The sequence below is a fragment of the Dromaius novaehollandiae genome, chromosome Z (genome assembly GCF_036370855.1).
Source record: "Dromaius novaehollandiae isolate bDroNov1 chromosome Z, bDroNov1.hap1, whole genome shotgun sequence".
Classification (NCBI taxonomy): domain Eukaryota; kingdom Metazoa; phylum Chordata; class Aves; order Casuariiformes; family Dromaiidae; genus Dromaius; species Dromaius novaehollandiae.
Genome location: NC_088132.1, coordinates 82689081 through 82704728, shown reverse-complemented (window position 1 = coordinate 82704728; position 15648 = coordinate 82689081). Strand labels below are relative to the sequence as shown.

Sequence of the window (15648 nt, the reverse complement as noted above, 5' to 3'; positions counted from 1 at the left end):
ACCATGCGGGTCCTAAAGGCAGGAACGCCTGCCTGAACCCCACCTTGGGCATTTCCACCTGTAGCTGGGGCAGTCTAGGTGTCTCTAGGGCTATGGGGCAGAGGGGTGTTGGCGAACCTCGTGGTGGGTCAGTCGTTCACGCTTTGCTCCTTGCGGGGAACGTATTCACACAGCTAAAAATGTGGTCAAACTACAACACAACGTTTTTGGCCACTGGTGAGGTGCCCTGAGGAAAACGGGCTTTGACGCCACGGAGCGACACGGCTGGCGCGTGGCGAAGAGGCAGGAGGTAGGTGCCAGCCGACGACCTCCCCACACGCAGGCACACCTCCACGGCCTTCGGGCCACGCGTCCTGCACGGCAGCGGGCACCCAGCGCCTTTCCCCCCGCTCTCCAACGGGCATCGCCGCAGCGACGAGATTCCCCCCCAGAAGAGCCGCGGTGAGCTCCAGGAGAAGGACAACACGCCGGCTCCAGCCCGCAGGGTGACACGGAGCGGCACCACGCTCCCCGGGCCGCAGCGGCGGCGGGACGCCCCAGCAGCAGCTCCCGGAGCGGGGCAGGGGGCTCCGGCGTGCGGGGGAGGCCCCGTCGCCGAGGCGCCTCGGAAAACACCAGCGCGACGAGCGACAAACCGGTAACGATGATGGTGAGGGTGATGGTGGTGATGGGCGCAGCTCGGGAGAGCATCGCGTGGCCGCGGCAGGAGGGAGACGGCGAGAAGGGGCTGAAGGCGCCGCCGCGCCGGATGAAGCGCCGCGCCGAGGCGGGGGGCGGCTGCGAAGCAGGGGGCAGGGAAGCGGCACGGCCGCCCAGCGCCAACGGACAACGGCCGCTCGCCCCCCGCCGGCCCCGGGGAAGCGCGGCCGCACCCGGAGGCGGGGGGGGGGGGGGGGGCAGGACACACACGCACTTACCGGAGCCGCCGCCGCCGCCGCCCGCTCTGCCATGGCCCGGCCCGGCACCGCGCGCCGCACCGGCACCGCGCCCCGCCCCCGCCGCGTGACGTCACGCACCGGCCGTTCAACCGCCGCCGCGCGGGGGCCACCTGCCGCGGGAGGGGGAGGGGCGCGGCGCCGCCTGAGGCGAGGGGAGGCGATGGCCGCGCAGCCGGTGCCGCCTCGTCCCGTGCGGGGGAGGCAGCGGGGACAACTCGAAAACGGCCCGGTGACTGCGGCTGCAGGGGAAGCACGCAGGAGATGGAGCTGCCTGAGCCGGTTTTGGGGGTTCAGTACCCCACAACAGACCGTTCCCCTGTTTGAGTAAAAATGAATGTCCCCCCCCCCGCTACCCACGGGCAGCAAGCTACCGAAATCGGGCTTATACCCAGGAACACAAGGGGCAAAAAAACACAGAGATAGGGACAAGTGCTAGAAACACTGAAATAGTTATTAAAACCTCCCGGAGCAGGAACGACCTCCCAGGCGAGTCTTGAGCATCACCAAGGATGGGAGGTGGTACCGGGGGTAGGGCAAACCCAGCTGGCTCCTTGGATTTAACATCAGATTTTGTATGCGAAAAAAAGTGTTTCTTTCCTAGACACCCTCGTCTTGTCTCTAGGCTACAGGCTGCCTACCCCGAACATACACGCTGTTCGCCAAATTTTAGCTTTCTTCAGCACTTTTAGCAGGCGGCCCAATTTCATCCTGTCAGCTGTATTATTAATCAGCAGGTTACAAATTATGTTGCTATTACTCACATGCTTTTTGCATTTTAAGCTGAAAAGGAAATAAATTGATCCCCAGTAAATAAACCCCAGCCCTCGGCGAGGAGCTCGCGTCCGCCGCGGCGCAGACAAGCCCACGGCTCTCGGGGCACGGGCGTCCTGCCGAGACGGGCTTTTCGCAGGGAGGGGAATCGCAGGACAGACCCCCCGGTCCATCCCAAGCCCATTTTGGGGCTCATTTTTTGCAGGAGCAGTGCCAAAGAGTAGGCGTGCGTTTGAGCAGTTTATTACACCAGGCTGATATAAGCTAGAGGCATCGGTGTCTGGACTGGCTCTGTGCAATTCAGAGGCAGTCATAAATAGCAAATACACCTGCTGCTAGCCCAAAATGCCGCTTTCTCTGCCCAAATGGAGCTGGCAAACCCAAACCACGGGGTTTCAGCCAAGCTGAGCAGCCCCACAGTTACCCAGAAATCCGGGTGCTAACTTGCTGCAAGCAGCTCCTAAAAACGAGAATTTATTCAGTGAAGAGCTGTCCAAACAAAGGCCCGAAAAAGAAATGGGCGGTATAAAATATTTTAAAACCCTCTTTGACTTCCTAACCTTTCATGCAGAAAAAATGACATACAAAACTACCAAAAAAGGAGCGACTGATTAACGTTTAGGCCAGAACTATTCCCCCATGTCCGCGGTTCCTATTCAAACTAAGTTTGCCTTTGTAAAGGTCAGTTTATATTTCTAGATGCAGTGCAGCACACACTGGTTTGGCTGGGGGAGGAAAAAAACATGCCATTTAATAATGCATATGCTTTTTTTCCCCTTCAACTACTAAGAGGCGCAGTGCTTAGCACGGGCATTTCTTAGAGGCTCACACACTTGTTCGTATGAAGAAAAAGAAGAGAAAGAGCAGCCAAACCGGCTCAGATTCACCTGCTGAGGCCCCGCGCCTGCTCGCAGGGCTCCGCAGCAAACCTAGCGATCACGGAAAATTTTTACCGCTTTGCTAATACGAGGCCGGGGCCAGCAGGCAGGTTTTGGTCCCAGGGAACCGAGCACGAGCATTTCCCACGCTCCACGTGACGACACGCAACAAAAAAGCCTAGATTCGGTTCTTCCTTGCTTGATTCCGGTTTATTGTAGATAAACATGGTCTAGCCAAGGAGGAGTCGGATGCCGGCACGTAGGTGCCTACAAAAGCCTGCGAGTCAAGCAAGAGCTGTGCTCCGGCGAGCTGGAGACCCGCTGTCCCCCACGTCTCCCATGCTCGTCCCACCCGACGGCTACGTCCCTCCTCGTGCTTGGACCCAGCCCATCCAGGCTGAATCTGGCTTCGTGTTTCCAGCACAAATTCGGTGCTCATCAAGTTGTTTGTGTCAGAAAGAATAGGCTCAGCTCCAGCTAATATTCGGGACTCAGTGGAAATAATGCCAGACTTGAGAGGGAAAGGCTACCTGGATGCTGAAATCTTCATGCAGCTCCTCGATGTTGGGCGAAGCGGTCTCAAGGCCCTGGTGCAGAGCAGGACCTGCAGCCTCGCAGACCTCTGCCGAGGAGAGGAGAGAAAAGCAGCCTGGGGAGAAGCAGGTTGTCCTCTATGGGCTGCTCCAGGCTCTGCAACCCGGCTCTCAGGCGTGGGGACGAGGGAAGGAAGCAGCCACGTCCCGTCTGGCTCTGACACGGGGCAGCCCAGGATCTGCATCCCGTCCGTCTTTTAGAGTAAGTGGTTTTCTCCCCAGCAGCTTTATGTGCAGCTGGAGCAGTGTTAATTCTCCGCTGCATCCTCCCAGCCTCGGCCCCGTGAGGAAACCCCCTGGGAGGGGTCTCCAGGGCAGCATGGTGCATCCAGCTCCTCTGTGAAGGATGGAAAACTAGATGGAGGAAGAAAGGTCTGAGACGCTGAGGAGCTGCAGTGAATGCGGGGCTGGATAACGCGGCCGAGCGGGGCGTCTGTGAAGCAGTTCAGCCTGCTCCTGCGTTCAGATCAGGAGCAAAGATATTCAGCAGCAAAGCTTTTGATTTCCCAAACTGTCATCAATTTGGCATCAGCTTCTTTCAAGGTTTCCTTTTTTTCCTGCTCTGTCTTATTAAACCGACCTAAAACTGCCAAAGCAAAGAAAAAAAGGAAATGAAGCCTTTTTCATGTCGTAGGCAGCCACCTTTGTAAATCCCTGGGAAGCAACTTGTCACAACTTCCCCGGTACAGGGGGTTTCACTGCTAGAGCGATCGCTCTTCGCACGCCTACGCTTTTACCGTCTTCCGCAGCCTGCTATTACTTTTTACGCCAAGTAAAACCAGCCTTTCGGGAGCGTGAGTCTCCCAGGCTGCTGGAGCGGACGAGGGAGGGAAGGCTGTGGACACAGCCGGCTGCCGGCTGGGTTTCTCCAAGCGTCCACATCCGTAGCCGAGAAATCCAGCCGTAAGAAGGGAAATCACCATGTTTTTCTTTCCAGAAGCAGCTGTTTCTCCTTTGACGCTGCCGTCCCCCACTTGCCGAGGCCAGCCCACGACCGGGTTAATTAATGAGACCTCAAACCAGCAGTTTGTGGCCCGCTGGTGCAGATCCCTTGCAGCAGTTTGAACGAGCCTTGGCTCCCAGCAGCGGCGTTATCCCGGGAACAGCTCACGCACTTGCACCAGCATTTAAGCTTTTTGCCCTGCTGTTCTTGCTCCTTTGCAGGACTGAGCCTGCAGGAAACACGCACCCGGACCATCTCCTTCACCGATGTCCAGAAAGCGTCGCTCCAGATTACATGGGAGAAGCGTGGAAAGCAGAGGGCTAATAAAAAGGAGAGTTTGTCAAGGTCTGCCTATTAACAGCTTATTCTACCAATTAATTAAAGCAGAGCATACTTCAGAGTGGGAGCAGCTTCCCGGAGGTACCAATTAGGAGGGCCGGCTTTGCATGGCTGCGGCGCGTGGCTGGCAGACAGGGTGAGGACAGCGGCCTTGATGGATGATCATGAAAGCGCTGTTTGAACATGTGCAAGTTCGGTTCTGAAATGACCCTAAGCGCTGTGGTTGGGGGAAGGCGGCTATCGCCTCTGAGAGGAGCTGCTCCGACAGAGCACGCAGCCCTTCGCAAGCATTTCCCGGGAATACTTTAATGTGAGAAAGAGCCGAAGCCAAGTGCAAAGCAAGGATTGCTTGTTTTTTTCCCCCAAGAATGGCCATTTACCTGCATTACCATTCTAACTCTGATTTTTTTTTTTTTTTTTTTTTTTTTAAGGCTTAAAAAGGTGTTTTGGAAGTGATGCCAACTGTACAACTTTACAGCTTGCAGGACCGCTAACAAATGGGGGATGGATCGTCTGAGACAACTGCTTCAAAACTGCAATTGCTGTACCTCTGCCTGAAGCTGGCCATTGCCACAGTCTGGTCGCTAGAGAAAATGGCCATCGGTCTGTCCAAATAGCTGCGGCAGCAGCTTCAAGGAGGAGGCAAGCGCTGGCTGGCAGCATCTCGGCTGCCACCGCCGAGGGCAGGCAGCTCGCCTCCATCGCAGGTTAACTCTGGAACAGATTGCTGCGTGGATGAAAACCAGCCATGTCCCCTAGCAGCGCCGGGTGAAAATACAGCAGCGCTACTTCTCATAAAAAAAGGCAGTTTTCTAAGGGAGTTTCTAGTCCCCAAGACAGGCAGGGGGATGCAGCGGCAGGCGCTCCTCGCGCCAAGCCTCCGGCTGAGCTCCGGCAAAGCAGAAAAGCTCCACAGATGAGAGTGGAGAGGGGAAGCAAGTGAAACCCTTCACTCATCCTCCCATCTGCTGCCCTGGCTCCAGGCAATGCCGCTGTGCCGCTTGTGTGGCAAATCCAGCCTGGGATCAGCCACCTCGGTTACCTGCAAAGCAGGCGAGAGAGGCTGCTCGGAGAGCTCGTTTTGGAAAGGCAGAGCCGGCCCCAGCCAGACCCAGCCCCAGCCAGACCCTCCTGAGGCCTCCAGCAGCCCCTGGATGAGAGGGCGCTTTTTTTTTTTTTTTTGCATGATATGGACTGAAAACTCCCCTCCAAAGGACTTTCACTGCTGGCAAGCAGATGCAGGCAGCTACTGAGCGCACCGAGGCTCCATGGCCAAGCAGTGTCCATCAAGGCTCCTTCCTTTGTGTAACACCAGGTTTGCATCATGAAGATGGTTTCTGAAATGCAATACATCTGGGCTCCGATGCGGCAGCCCAGAGAAGGACCGCAGGAATTAGAGCAACGCAGGAAGGGCAATGCTGACGGTAGCGCTCAGAAAGATTAAAGGAAAAATTCAGCTTGAGATCTCAGCTAGGAAGTGAGGATAGCACGCAGAAGACACATAAGGCAGCAAGCGTCAAACCTCAACACCGCTGTCAGTGGAAGCAAGAAAAGACAGAGGATCAGGCATCTGGGCGCTTCCTTCCCAGAGCAAACCGAGAAGATGTTCTTGACAGGCTCAGATGATGACATGGGGTCTGCTGCAACTGAGAATCACCTGCAAAACCAACACAAGTTAGCAAATGGGCAAGCAGTAAAGGCAGGGAGCCTGCTAGCACCTTCTCCGCTCAGCAGAGATGAGGAGGAGGAGGAGGAAGGTGCTGGAGGATCCCAGAGAACATCGGTACGATGTGCCAGGCTGTGATTTGAAGTCCTCAGACAGTAAAATTTTGTCCATCTTATCATCTGAGGAGCAGTGTGACTTAGCTGGAGGTTGCATACTCCAGGAAAAGAGCAGGGACTCTCACTTTACATCTGAGACAAAAACTGGGCCACAGCAAAACTGTTTTATTCTAATGGAAAACAAGAGCTTGAATAGGCTGGGGAGTTTTGTATTTGGGCTCCATCATTAATCAAGATAATTTGCCTGAAAGTGAGCTATTTGAGTGATATTAGGCATGGCACGAGCAGCCGGAACAAAGTAATCAAGGATTTAGAAGAACGGAGAAGTCTCTTGAAAATACGAAACAGATTTCTGATAGCTGCTGCGTGAGCTTCGGCTCAGCAACACAGAGACGAAGGGACTAGAAGCCTATGAAGTGCATTTGTATCAGAATATTGAGAGTTTAGTGGACAAAACAGCCACGAAAGGCCCTTGGTGGCTGGTGCTGGGGGGAGTTGGGTGCAGCAGTGGGTCTCATCAGCACAGTTGAGACAGTTCAATGGTTTGGATGGGCTGCGACGCCCAGAGTCACCATCCACACCACGCAGCTCTGCAAAGCCCACGTTCTGCGAGCTTTTTTCCCATTTTTTCCCCCTCAGTCTCAGGAGAAAAGTTGGCTGCAGCTTGGTACAAAGCAGCCCAGCCTTGAATTGCTACACCAACGTCTAGGCACAGCGCTGAGCAAGCACCAGAATTGCAGAGCTGCCCCACCAAGAGCTCCGCTCGGATTCAGACTGCAAATGAAATTGCTTTTTAGTTAATGGAAGGTTAGACTCTTACGCGCCCTCGTTCTGGCCTTTCGGGATTCACTGGCCTGCATCTTCTCTGAGAAACCATGAATAAGTTATGATGCACCACCTACGTGGCTCCTTTGGAAAAAAACCCTCCGCGCGGGGCGCTTGCAGCTGGCACTGCTGCACTGAACAGGCAAACCTAATTCCCCTCTGGGGGATGAATGCTTTGCCAAGACGTGTGATCGCACCTTTCATTCAGAGGCAGAACGCCGTTAAAGGTTAACTCAAAGGTTACCCTGCTCTCCTTATTGCTTAAAAATAGCTAGAAGGGGAAAAAAATGAGACTGCGATTAGTTTTCTGTTGGCGACATTCTCCTTCTCCCACACCTACAAGGAGACTTTGGGTCGGCGATGAGCACGTGGCCTCCAGCAGATGTAAAGGGCCTGGTTGAACACCAGGACGTTCTTGCGGATAGGAGGGATGTGGCTGCTCCCAAAATGATCTCACCTGGCTGAGTAACACATGAAATTGGGCCGGGGAAGAATCTGGGGTCCCCAGTCCCCGTGTGAGGCTGGGTGGCCAACAGGGAGGAGACGCTTTGGACTTTCGCTGGAGCCATTCGGGCTGCTCCAACTACTAGGGACCATCCCAGCATAATTTCAGCAGCCCTAAGCAGCTTATTTCCCTCAGAGTGAAAATGATCCTTCACGAAAGCCATGAGCACTTACCAATATTATTAACCACGACTCCGAAGCACCTTCGAAGAACTGCATTTAAGCTTGATCCGCTCTCGAAAACGGCTCTCTAGACACGGCAGATTTGTGTTCCCTGACACCTCCATATCGTATGTTTTCAGCTGCTAAACCAAAGGGTGCTCTGCTGGGTTTTCTCCTGCTTAGAGCCAGGAACCCCAGGCAGGATTTGAGAAACACCCAGTTCTCCCGCCTGCCACGTGGCCGCTTCCAGAGAGCCCGCGAGCCCGGCAGGTTGTGCTGGGGGTGCACGGGGCGAACTGGGCTTGGCGCGCTCAAGAGCCCCGCAAGCTCTTCCAGCAAAACAAGCCTCATTTGGGAGACCCTCTCCCACATACTCCGTATTTCCAGGTGAGCTTCCCGAGGTTAATAAGTAACACGGATACAGGGCTGACAACAAGCGAAAGGAGGGGGAAAGGGAGCGCATCTGACCTGCAGGTGAGTGACACCCAGCTGCACGCAGCTGTTCGGGACACGGGAAAGGCTCCTGCAGCGACATCTGCAAGCGACTGGAAAGCAGGGAGCAGCTCAAGTGGCCGACTGGAAAAGTGCCGTTTCCCATTTTTTTCCGTGCTTTGGAGTATGTTGCAGTAGCGATGTTGCCTAACGAAAGCTTCCTGCGGCTTTCCAAGAGCCTCGGTCAACCTTAATCAGGAAAAGTCTCCCTGTCGCGGGGAAAAGCCAGGAATCACAGAGAAAGCACTTTGGTTTGCATTGCTACGTCTACCCTCCGCTCAGTGTGAGGCCTGAGGGAAGTGATTTGATACCATGACGATTCGTTTTCCGTTTGTAAAGTAGGGATAATAATACTAATCCGTGCTGATGAAACACTTTAAGCATTAATGCTAACAAGCCCGAGAGACTCATGAGGGTCTTGCGGTTCTCACTGCAGCGCAAAATATTGGTAACTTCAAGTCATCGGTGATAATTTGGGGCCGGGGAGCTCGGGCGAGCTGTTGCAAATTAAGTGCCTGATGGAGAGCTCAGCCCTTCCCAAGGCAAGAGGAAACACCGCTTGATCCCGCGAGCGCGCGGCCCAAGATGATTACACAGCCAAAGCACCTCGGCGCCGTTAACCTTCGCATGGGAAAGGGGCCCATTTCGTCATTCTCGGGATTTTAAAGAAGCAGTGAAATTGCTCTCGTTCTGCCTCATCACCCGCTTCATCATCCACTCAAAGAAACGCTGAAAAGTTCCCAGCAAACCCCCAAATTTTGCAGCTGCTGGGAGAAGCGGACGCGAGGGGATCAGCAGGAGAGCTGGGCACCGAGCGCCGCAGCATCATGCCGGCCCCGGCTGCACCCGCGGAGGCTGGACGTGGCAGAAACACCGCACGCGAGAACCGTAGGCAGCGTCCTGCCTGCAAACAAGGATCGTTAGGATAACACGGGCTAACGTTAGCGCATTACCGCATCCTCGGCTCCCGGCGCCGGTGGGTTGCAGCCTGTTGCGGGCCCCTGGCCTTGCCCCGGAGCCGCCCTCTCCTTCAGCAGCCAAGCGGCAACTGGAAGAAAATGATGCTGCAAAGAAAAGAAAAAGCCAAATAAACATATATCCAGCTTGTAGCAGGCAGCACATTAATTAAAAAGCTCTATTAAAAATCACTCTGATTTCCCCCAGGGAAAAGTATTTAAATTACCTTGACAGCCTACGTTTATAATGCAGCGAGCCAACTCTGTCACAGGCGCCGGGATCAGTTCGGAGCGATGGTAGGATGCATTTTTTTGAAGCTATTCCCCACATGAAGGCAGGTTACGGGGCCACCAAGCAGTCCGCGTTGCACTCCCATTGCCTAGTTTTCCTGGGAGGCTGAACGAGCCAACAATTTACAGCCTCTTTACCCAGACACATTTAAACAACGAGCCTTAGCACCACATTTGAGGGGTTTTAAAAGCCCTCTAAGATGCTGCAAATACATTACTGCGCATAGTAAAAGAGAGAGAAAACTCTAAATGTAATTTTGACTTAAATTATGCCTGAAATTATTCAACAGCACAATTTTATAAAAACATATTACTATTTTAGACCTGCGGTTAAATGTCATCTCTGCATTCATTCATTACATTGCTTGAGGACGGACGGGCAGCAAAAAAACAAGTTTACAAGTGGGAAGTTTGCTTTTGAGTTGAATTCTGTGACAAACTGATGTCAAAAGCAAACAGCTCCCCTCCCCAGCATGGTACCAACAGCCAGGAGAGGCGGGCACATGCGTGAGTGCCCGCTCGCGTGGAAGCAATGGGGAACTGGAGCCAGCAGGCTCCCGGTATTATTTTTGTTTAGTTTACTCCCTTGCTTTCAGAAATGGTGCAGAATTGGGTCATCAGGGCCCTGATCCAGGCTGCTGAGACTACCAACATACCCACGCTGTTTCCAGGCAGAAGCAGATAAGAGACTAGCGATGAAATCGCTCTTAATTAAATATTTGTCTTGCAATTACATACTTGTGAGTCATTCTCACCATCAAGACAACCACCAACTGGATCACACAGAAAAGAGGCAGATGGCAAAGGTGAAGGGGGCTTTTGCCTTTGCAGTTATTCCTGGGAAGATCTTGCCGATGGAGGGGCAGGACATCCTGACGGTCGTCGCTGCCGAGCCTGCAGCTGAGAGAACAAACCAATTCAAAGCAGCGTTGGACCGAGCTGGCAGATGCGTAAAGTTATAGGACTGAAAGGATGATTTCTTTGAGGCCTTGGTCCAGATTCTTGCCCCGTTACTGGATTGGTACAACCTAGCTCAGGTTTCCAGCCAGCTCTCAAAAGCCTCCAGTACGAGTTGTGCATCGTCCCTCCGTAGTATCTTTCTGTGCTTCATCATCCTCCCTCAGAGATTTTCTTAATAACAGCTCTAAAATTTCTTTGCTGTAAGACTGCTTTTTGTCTCAGTTCCCTATGAGAAGTTACAGAAATCAAGCTCCAAAATGGTAAACTTGAACCCACCATTAAGGGGCCTCAAGTTCACCACAAAGTTTTGGGCTCTCGCTGGCCTGAGCAACAAGAAACTGGACAGAAAAGAGTGAACGCGCACAGCGGGTGTCACACAACTGCAGCAAGTCGCCCTAACCTCCCCTAGCAGCTCGCTGAGGGGCTTCGGTGGGGCTGAAGACGCTACATCTGCCTTTGGAAACCCCCTCGGCAAACGCTGACACCCGACGTGACAGCATCGTGCAAACAAACAGCAGCCAGAAAATAAAGCAGGCCAGCTTATTTCCACCGCCTGGATCAACATTTGGAGGAAAATAGACTATTTAAACAAATATTTGAATAGTTTCAACAAGTCTCTGACACAACTGACTCCAGAAGTCATGCTTACTCAGGGCTGTCTTCCCCTAATGGACCAGCTGGGAGCAAACTGCGGGTCTGTTCACTGCCACGAATGAGACGTTTTTCTACTTTGAAAATGAAAGGCTTCACAGAAAAGAAACCTCGGTGCAATTCCCAAAGGTTAATGTGATCTACCCAGCCACGGCTGAGCTGTTATTGATTAGCACTGTGGTTTCTGCTACGGAAGGGACGCGCAGGTAGCAACCGTTGTGCCGGCAAATCTTTTAAGCCGGCAGAGCTCACGTCTGAAGAAGCTCGTCTGACTCCTGGCCTGCTTGGGCCATAGGGAAGTTCAATTATTTAGCTCTGCGAGTTGCTGCATAGATATCAAATATGAAATATTAGCTCATAATTGAAATGCCGCTGCTCAGCTCATGGCGAGAGAAGCTGCATCAGTGTCACGGAGACGAGGCTAGCCAGCGTGAAGAGCTGCACAGGACCGGAGGCCGAGCATCGCTCCTGGACAAATTCCCCTTGTAAGTCAAAAAAAAGAAAACAAATTTCAGAATGGATCAATCCATGAGACTTTTTCTGACCACAAACCAGCTTTAAGATATTACCAGGAGAGACCAAACAGCTCAAGTTCACAAAATGATTTAGGTTTAAGTAAAACAGGATTAAGTGAAGGCCACGTGTAATAACCAACTTGTTCCATTTTTCTGTCTCTATGCATAAAAGTGCTTCTGCTTTTACTTAAAAAAAAAAAATCAGCATATTTAAAGTAGTTTCATTTAAATAAGCCTTTCTACATTTTAATTGCATCCCAGTTCCCAGGAAAAGGCAGTTTAAAACAGGTTAAGGTTAAAAAAAAAAAAAAAACAAAAAACAAAAAACCAACCATCAAATAAGAAGGCACCTTTTAGTTTTTGCACTTTGGTAAGCACCATTGAATTCCATTGAATTCCGATTAAATACATATTCACCTAGTTACTGCACAAAAACCCCTCCAAATTTAGCATAATTCTCATTTTTAGTTGCAGTCAACATGCCTTAATGGGTCTCATCTATTAAGAATCAGTGCTCAAGGGAAAAAAAAACCCCTATAAATGCTAAAGTGGATTAAAAATGGATTATTTGAATCAAAGTTTCCTGCTTTCCTATTTAAATCCCTTTGGTTTTTGAAGCAATGCATCCTGCAGCTGGAACCGAAAGGCTACCTTCTTTTTGTGCACTCATAATAGTTGTACATCAGGGAACAGAATAGAGTCCTGGCACCAAGGAGCTTGCAAGTCCCAAGAACAAAGATGGAAGAAAAATTCAGATGAGGGTTAGGATTTTTTTTATTTTTAACAACTAGCAAATTTTTTTTTAGGACTCACAGCTTAAGCAACTGTTCTCTCAATTTTATTTTGTGGCGTGGATACTCGGGTACGGGGCGTTAATCGCCTGCCAGTTAACAGTCCCAATTTTTGCCCTCATTAGGCCCAAATGGATATGAATAAAGAAATGGAAGATATTACCAAGCCAGTAGTCGCAAACCCCAGGGCTACAGCTACCGGGCCAGAGCTTGATGAACAGCCAGCACCTCCAGCATCGCTATTAGCATGAAAATTAAAGATGTAAAAAAAGGAGTGGATTTTTCCCCCCCCCCTATTAGGAATAGTGCTGCCAAGTAGGACTGGTCCCCAGGACAAGACTTCTCTCCAGATAGCTGAATGGTTTTGTAACTTGTTTTAAGCACAGACTAAAACATGCCACTCCTCTGAGCAGAGCAAGCTTGTACACACGCTTGTGTGGGGGCAGCGGGAGAAAAGCAGGTTTGTCTATTTTTCAAGCAACTGCAATCAATATGGTCTATCAAGAGCATTTAGTCTTATTAGCCATAATGCACCATGCTAGGGAAAGCTTTTTTTAATTAAGACAACACTTCAAAGGATCACTTGATATAACTGTGTTTGCAGGAGACCTTTCTTAACTCAGAGAAAGCAGAGATTTTTCTGTCAAAGGTTCTTGATATCAGTTCTCATTCACCTAAAATTCCTTTATACAGGTATTTACAAGCGTTGGTCATTATTACTCGCAATAAGCTAAGATCCAGTGTGAATGACATGAAATCCCAGTTTGCTATTCCTCCTTGGGAGCAGTGTGGAAAGGAATACATGCCCTCACACAGGGAAATTGCTGCCTCCTGAAATAACACGTAGCTAAACACTGAATAAAATACTCCTTGGGTAAGAGAGCTTGGAGCATTTATTTCCGCTGATAATTATTTCCATCAGTGCCTCTCAAAGAGGAGTTAAGAAAAAAAAGATGCTTTTTTTTTTAAACCAACAATATAGCAAAGCAAGAGCAACTAAGACCTTTTAAAAAACAGCTTGTCTCAACTTTAGAGGTGTACGTGGGTCCATTGATGGAACAAAGCCCGAAGCCCCTGGGACCATGCATGTGACTGTCTTCTGTTGGGTGGCACGGCCAGGCAGTCCATCAGTTGTGCTCCTGCAAGGCTTGTGCAAAGCAGCTCTTCGGGCGTTGTGCAGTGGCAAGTTTCCACCACCCACGGGGCAACAGGATGAAGCCTGATTTCTGACCAGCAAGGCCAAGTTTAGCAGGTTTCTTCTTGCCTCTGCCCAAGGCATTTACCACATCATATCAGACTGTCTCCAACATTAGGTCCCTTATTTTGTCTAGACAAGGTTCAAGAGGTAAATTTGCTCACCCAATGCATATTCATCAACTGTTTCTTCTTTCCCTTACAGTTCCCACTGCGTCCATGGGCACAGAAGGCAACAGGTGTGAAAGCAGGGATTGAGTCACATCCCAAAGGGGACAGAATTAAGAAATCATATGTCCTTCCTACATCCTTTCTCACATATCAGGTAGTTAAATTGGTGTTACTTCAGCTTTATTTCCTTGTTTTATGAAGCTTAAATATTAGAGAAGCTGACATTTGGAAGAGTAGAAGTTAGCACTGGAAAGCTCCAAGTTAGCTAAATTTTGGAGGAGTATTTCATTAAATCATCTGGCAGGACTGTCAAAAACACTCACTGATATTTAGTGCCATTGCCAATTGCATGCTGCTGAAAGCTAAAGGGAGGCACTAGCCAAAGAAAGAAGTTAGCAAACATACAGCAGAAGCTGCTGGATTGTAATGTTCTGAGATGACTCCCACGGTAGAACACTTTGCCCCCAAACATTGTGGGAACACCAAGTATTCAGTCAAGAGAGGAGACAGGAGCTCACGGAGAACCTGAAACTGGGACACCAGTGCACTTTCCAGCTCACAATTCAGCATTAGCTGCTTAAGGAAGAAAGCTGCAAGGGTGCCGTGAGCGACCCTAACCCTGGCGAGTCTTCCTCACGAGAAGCAAGAGAAAGTAGCAATGAAAACAACAGCAGAACAGGGGCTGAAAACAATGAGCACATTTGTGAGAATCTGCCCAGGGGAAAATAGTTCAGAAAATTACAACCTCCATAGTAACAGACTGAAAGCTGTTAACCAACATCTAATTAATCACAAACTCTGCAAGACCCACAATGAAACATTATAAGAAATTACAGGCAGAAAAAAGTTTTAGTAGCAGCTGACCTTACTGAGACCAAAACAAGTACCAAAAATAATCATGAAGCACCACAGTGATGACACCTGAACAGAAAAATCTTTGACTAAACTATCAGTCACTAGCTGTGAACAGCCAAAAGCAAGGTTACGTGGTATGGCATCAGTAGTTTTGTTTCGCTTTTTTTGAAAACAGCTAGCAGAAGGCAATCTGTAACATCTCAGCCTCAACCTAAGCGTGAAGAGTGCTGCTGCCAACTGCAGCCCTTGCATTGTGGTGAAGGCAGGCCCATTGCAAGCTGGTCCAAGCTGGACTCACCCATTTTAGAACCAGCAGTTAGGCTTTGGCTACAGTTTACAATCACACCAGCAGCCAGACTGCATGGCAGCTGCGGGTTTGATTGTTTTGTTGCTCCCCCTCCACTCCAAGCTCCAAATCCAGGGCCTTTCCCGCTCCTGTGGTAGAAAGCTGCAGCTCCACCGGTTCAGCAGCCGATGGGCGAACAGACAGCATGGCATTCCCCCAGAGCTGCAAGGCCTGCACGCTTCCCATGGCTATTGCTACATGGGTACTGCAGCAATTCATGATCCAGAGAGCTCCTATTTTGAACAGTAGGAATGAAACATTAAGAGCAATTTTTAAACAATCTTTGAGAAAGGATCTCTGTTATCTTTCCTTGATGATAATCAAGGCATTAGATGGCTCCTGTCAGTCTGGTTCTCCCAAACTACCACCTTGCCCATTACAGAGTTCCTCAGGAAGCTTTGCAGAACTCTCCTGCATACCCAGGCCTTTCCTTACTGCAAAGTGTTCACTTACACTTGGTCCTTCTTCGGCCGTTCTGTCTCTTCCTGCTTCTTCTCCACACTTTTGAAGTTAAAGCAGATAATCGGCCGGTAAATCCCTGAGAAAAAAGGTCAACATATTGTAAATTATTGAAATAGCCCCACATCCATGAGTCCAGCTACATTCTCTAGTGACACCTGAGCAACAGTATCTCCACCTAGTGCAGGCTGGAGAGATGAGTCAGATGATCAAAGGAGAGCAGAAGAAAAGC

At 50.6% G+C, this 15648-nt stretch overlaps 1 protein-coding gene and 1 long non-coding RNA gene across 2 annotated transcripts in view; both read right to left on the bottom strand.

The window, feature by feature from the left end:
* The window catches only part of LOC135324654 (mitogen-activated protein kinase 4-like), a 70946-nt gene extending 69948 nt beyond the window's left edge, over window positions 1-998 (bottom strand). The window contains exon 1 of the mRNA XM_064501336.1: window positions 918-998. The gene's annotated coding sequence lies outside the window, so the exon portion shown is untranslated. The remainder of the gene's footprint in view (window positions 1-917) is intronic.
* Window positions 999-2770: 1772 nt separating this feature from the next.
* Window positions 2771-11922, bottom strand: LOC135324600 (uncharacterized). The gene is made up of 2 exons (XR_010385919.1): window positions 9411-11922; window positions 2771-9291 (listed from the first exon to the last, which is right to left on the bottom strand). It is a non-coding gene; the product is annotated as an uncharacterized LOC135324600 (long non-coding RNA).
* Between the last annotated feature and the right edge of the window lie 3726 nt (window positions 11923-15648).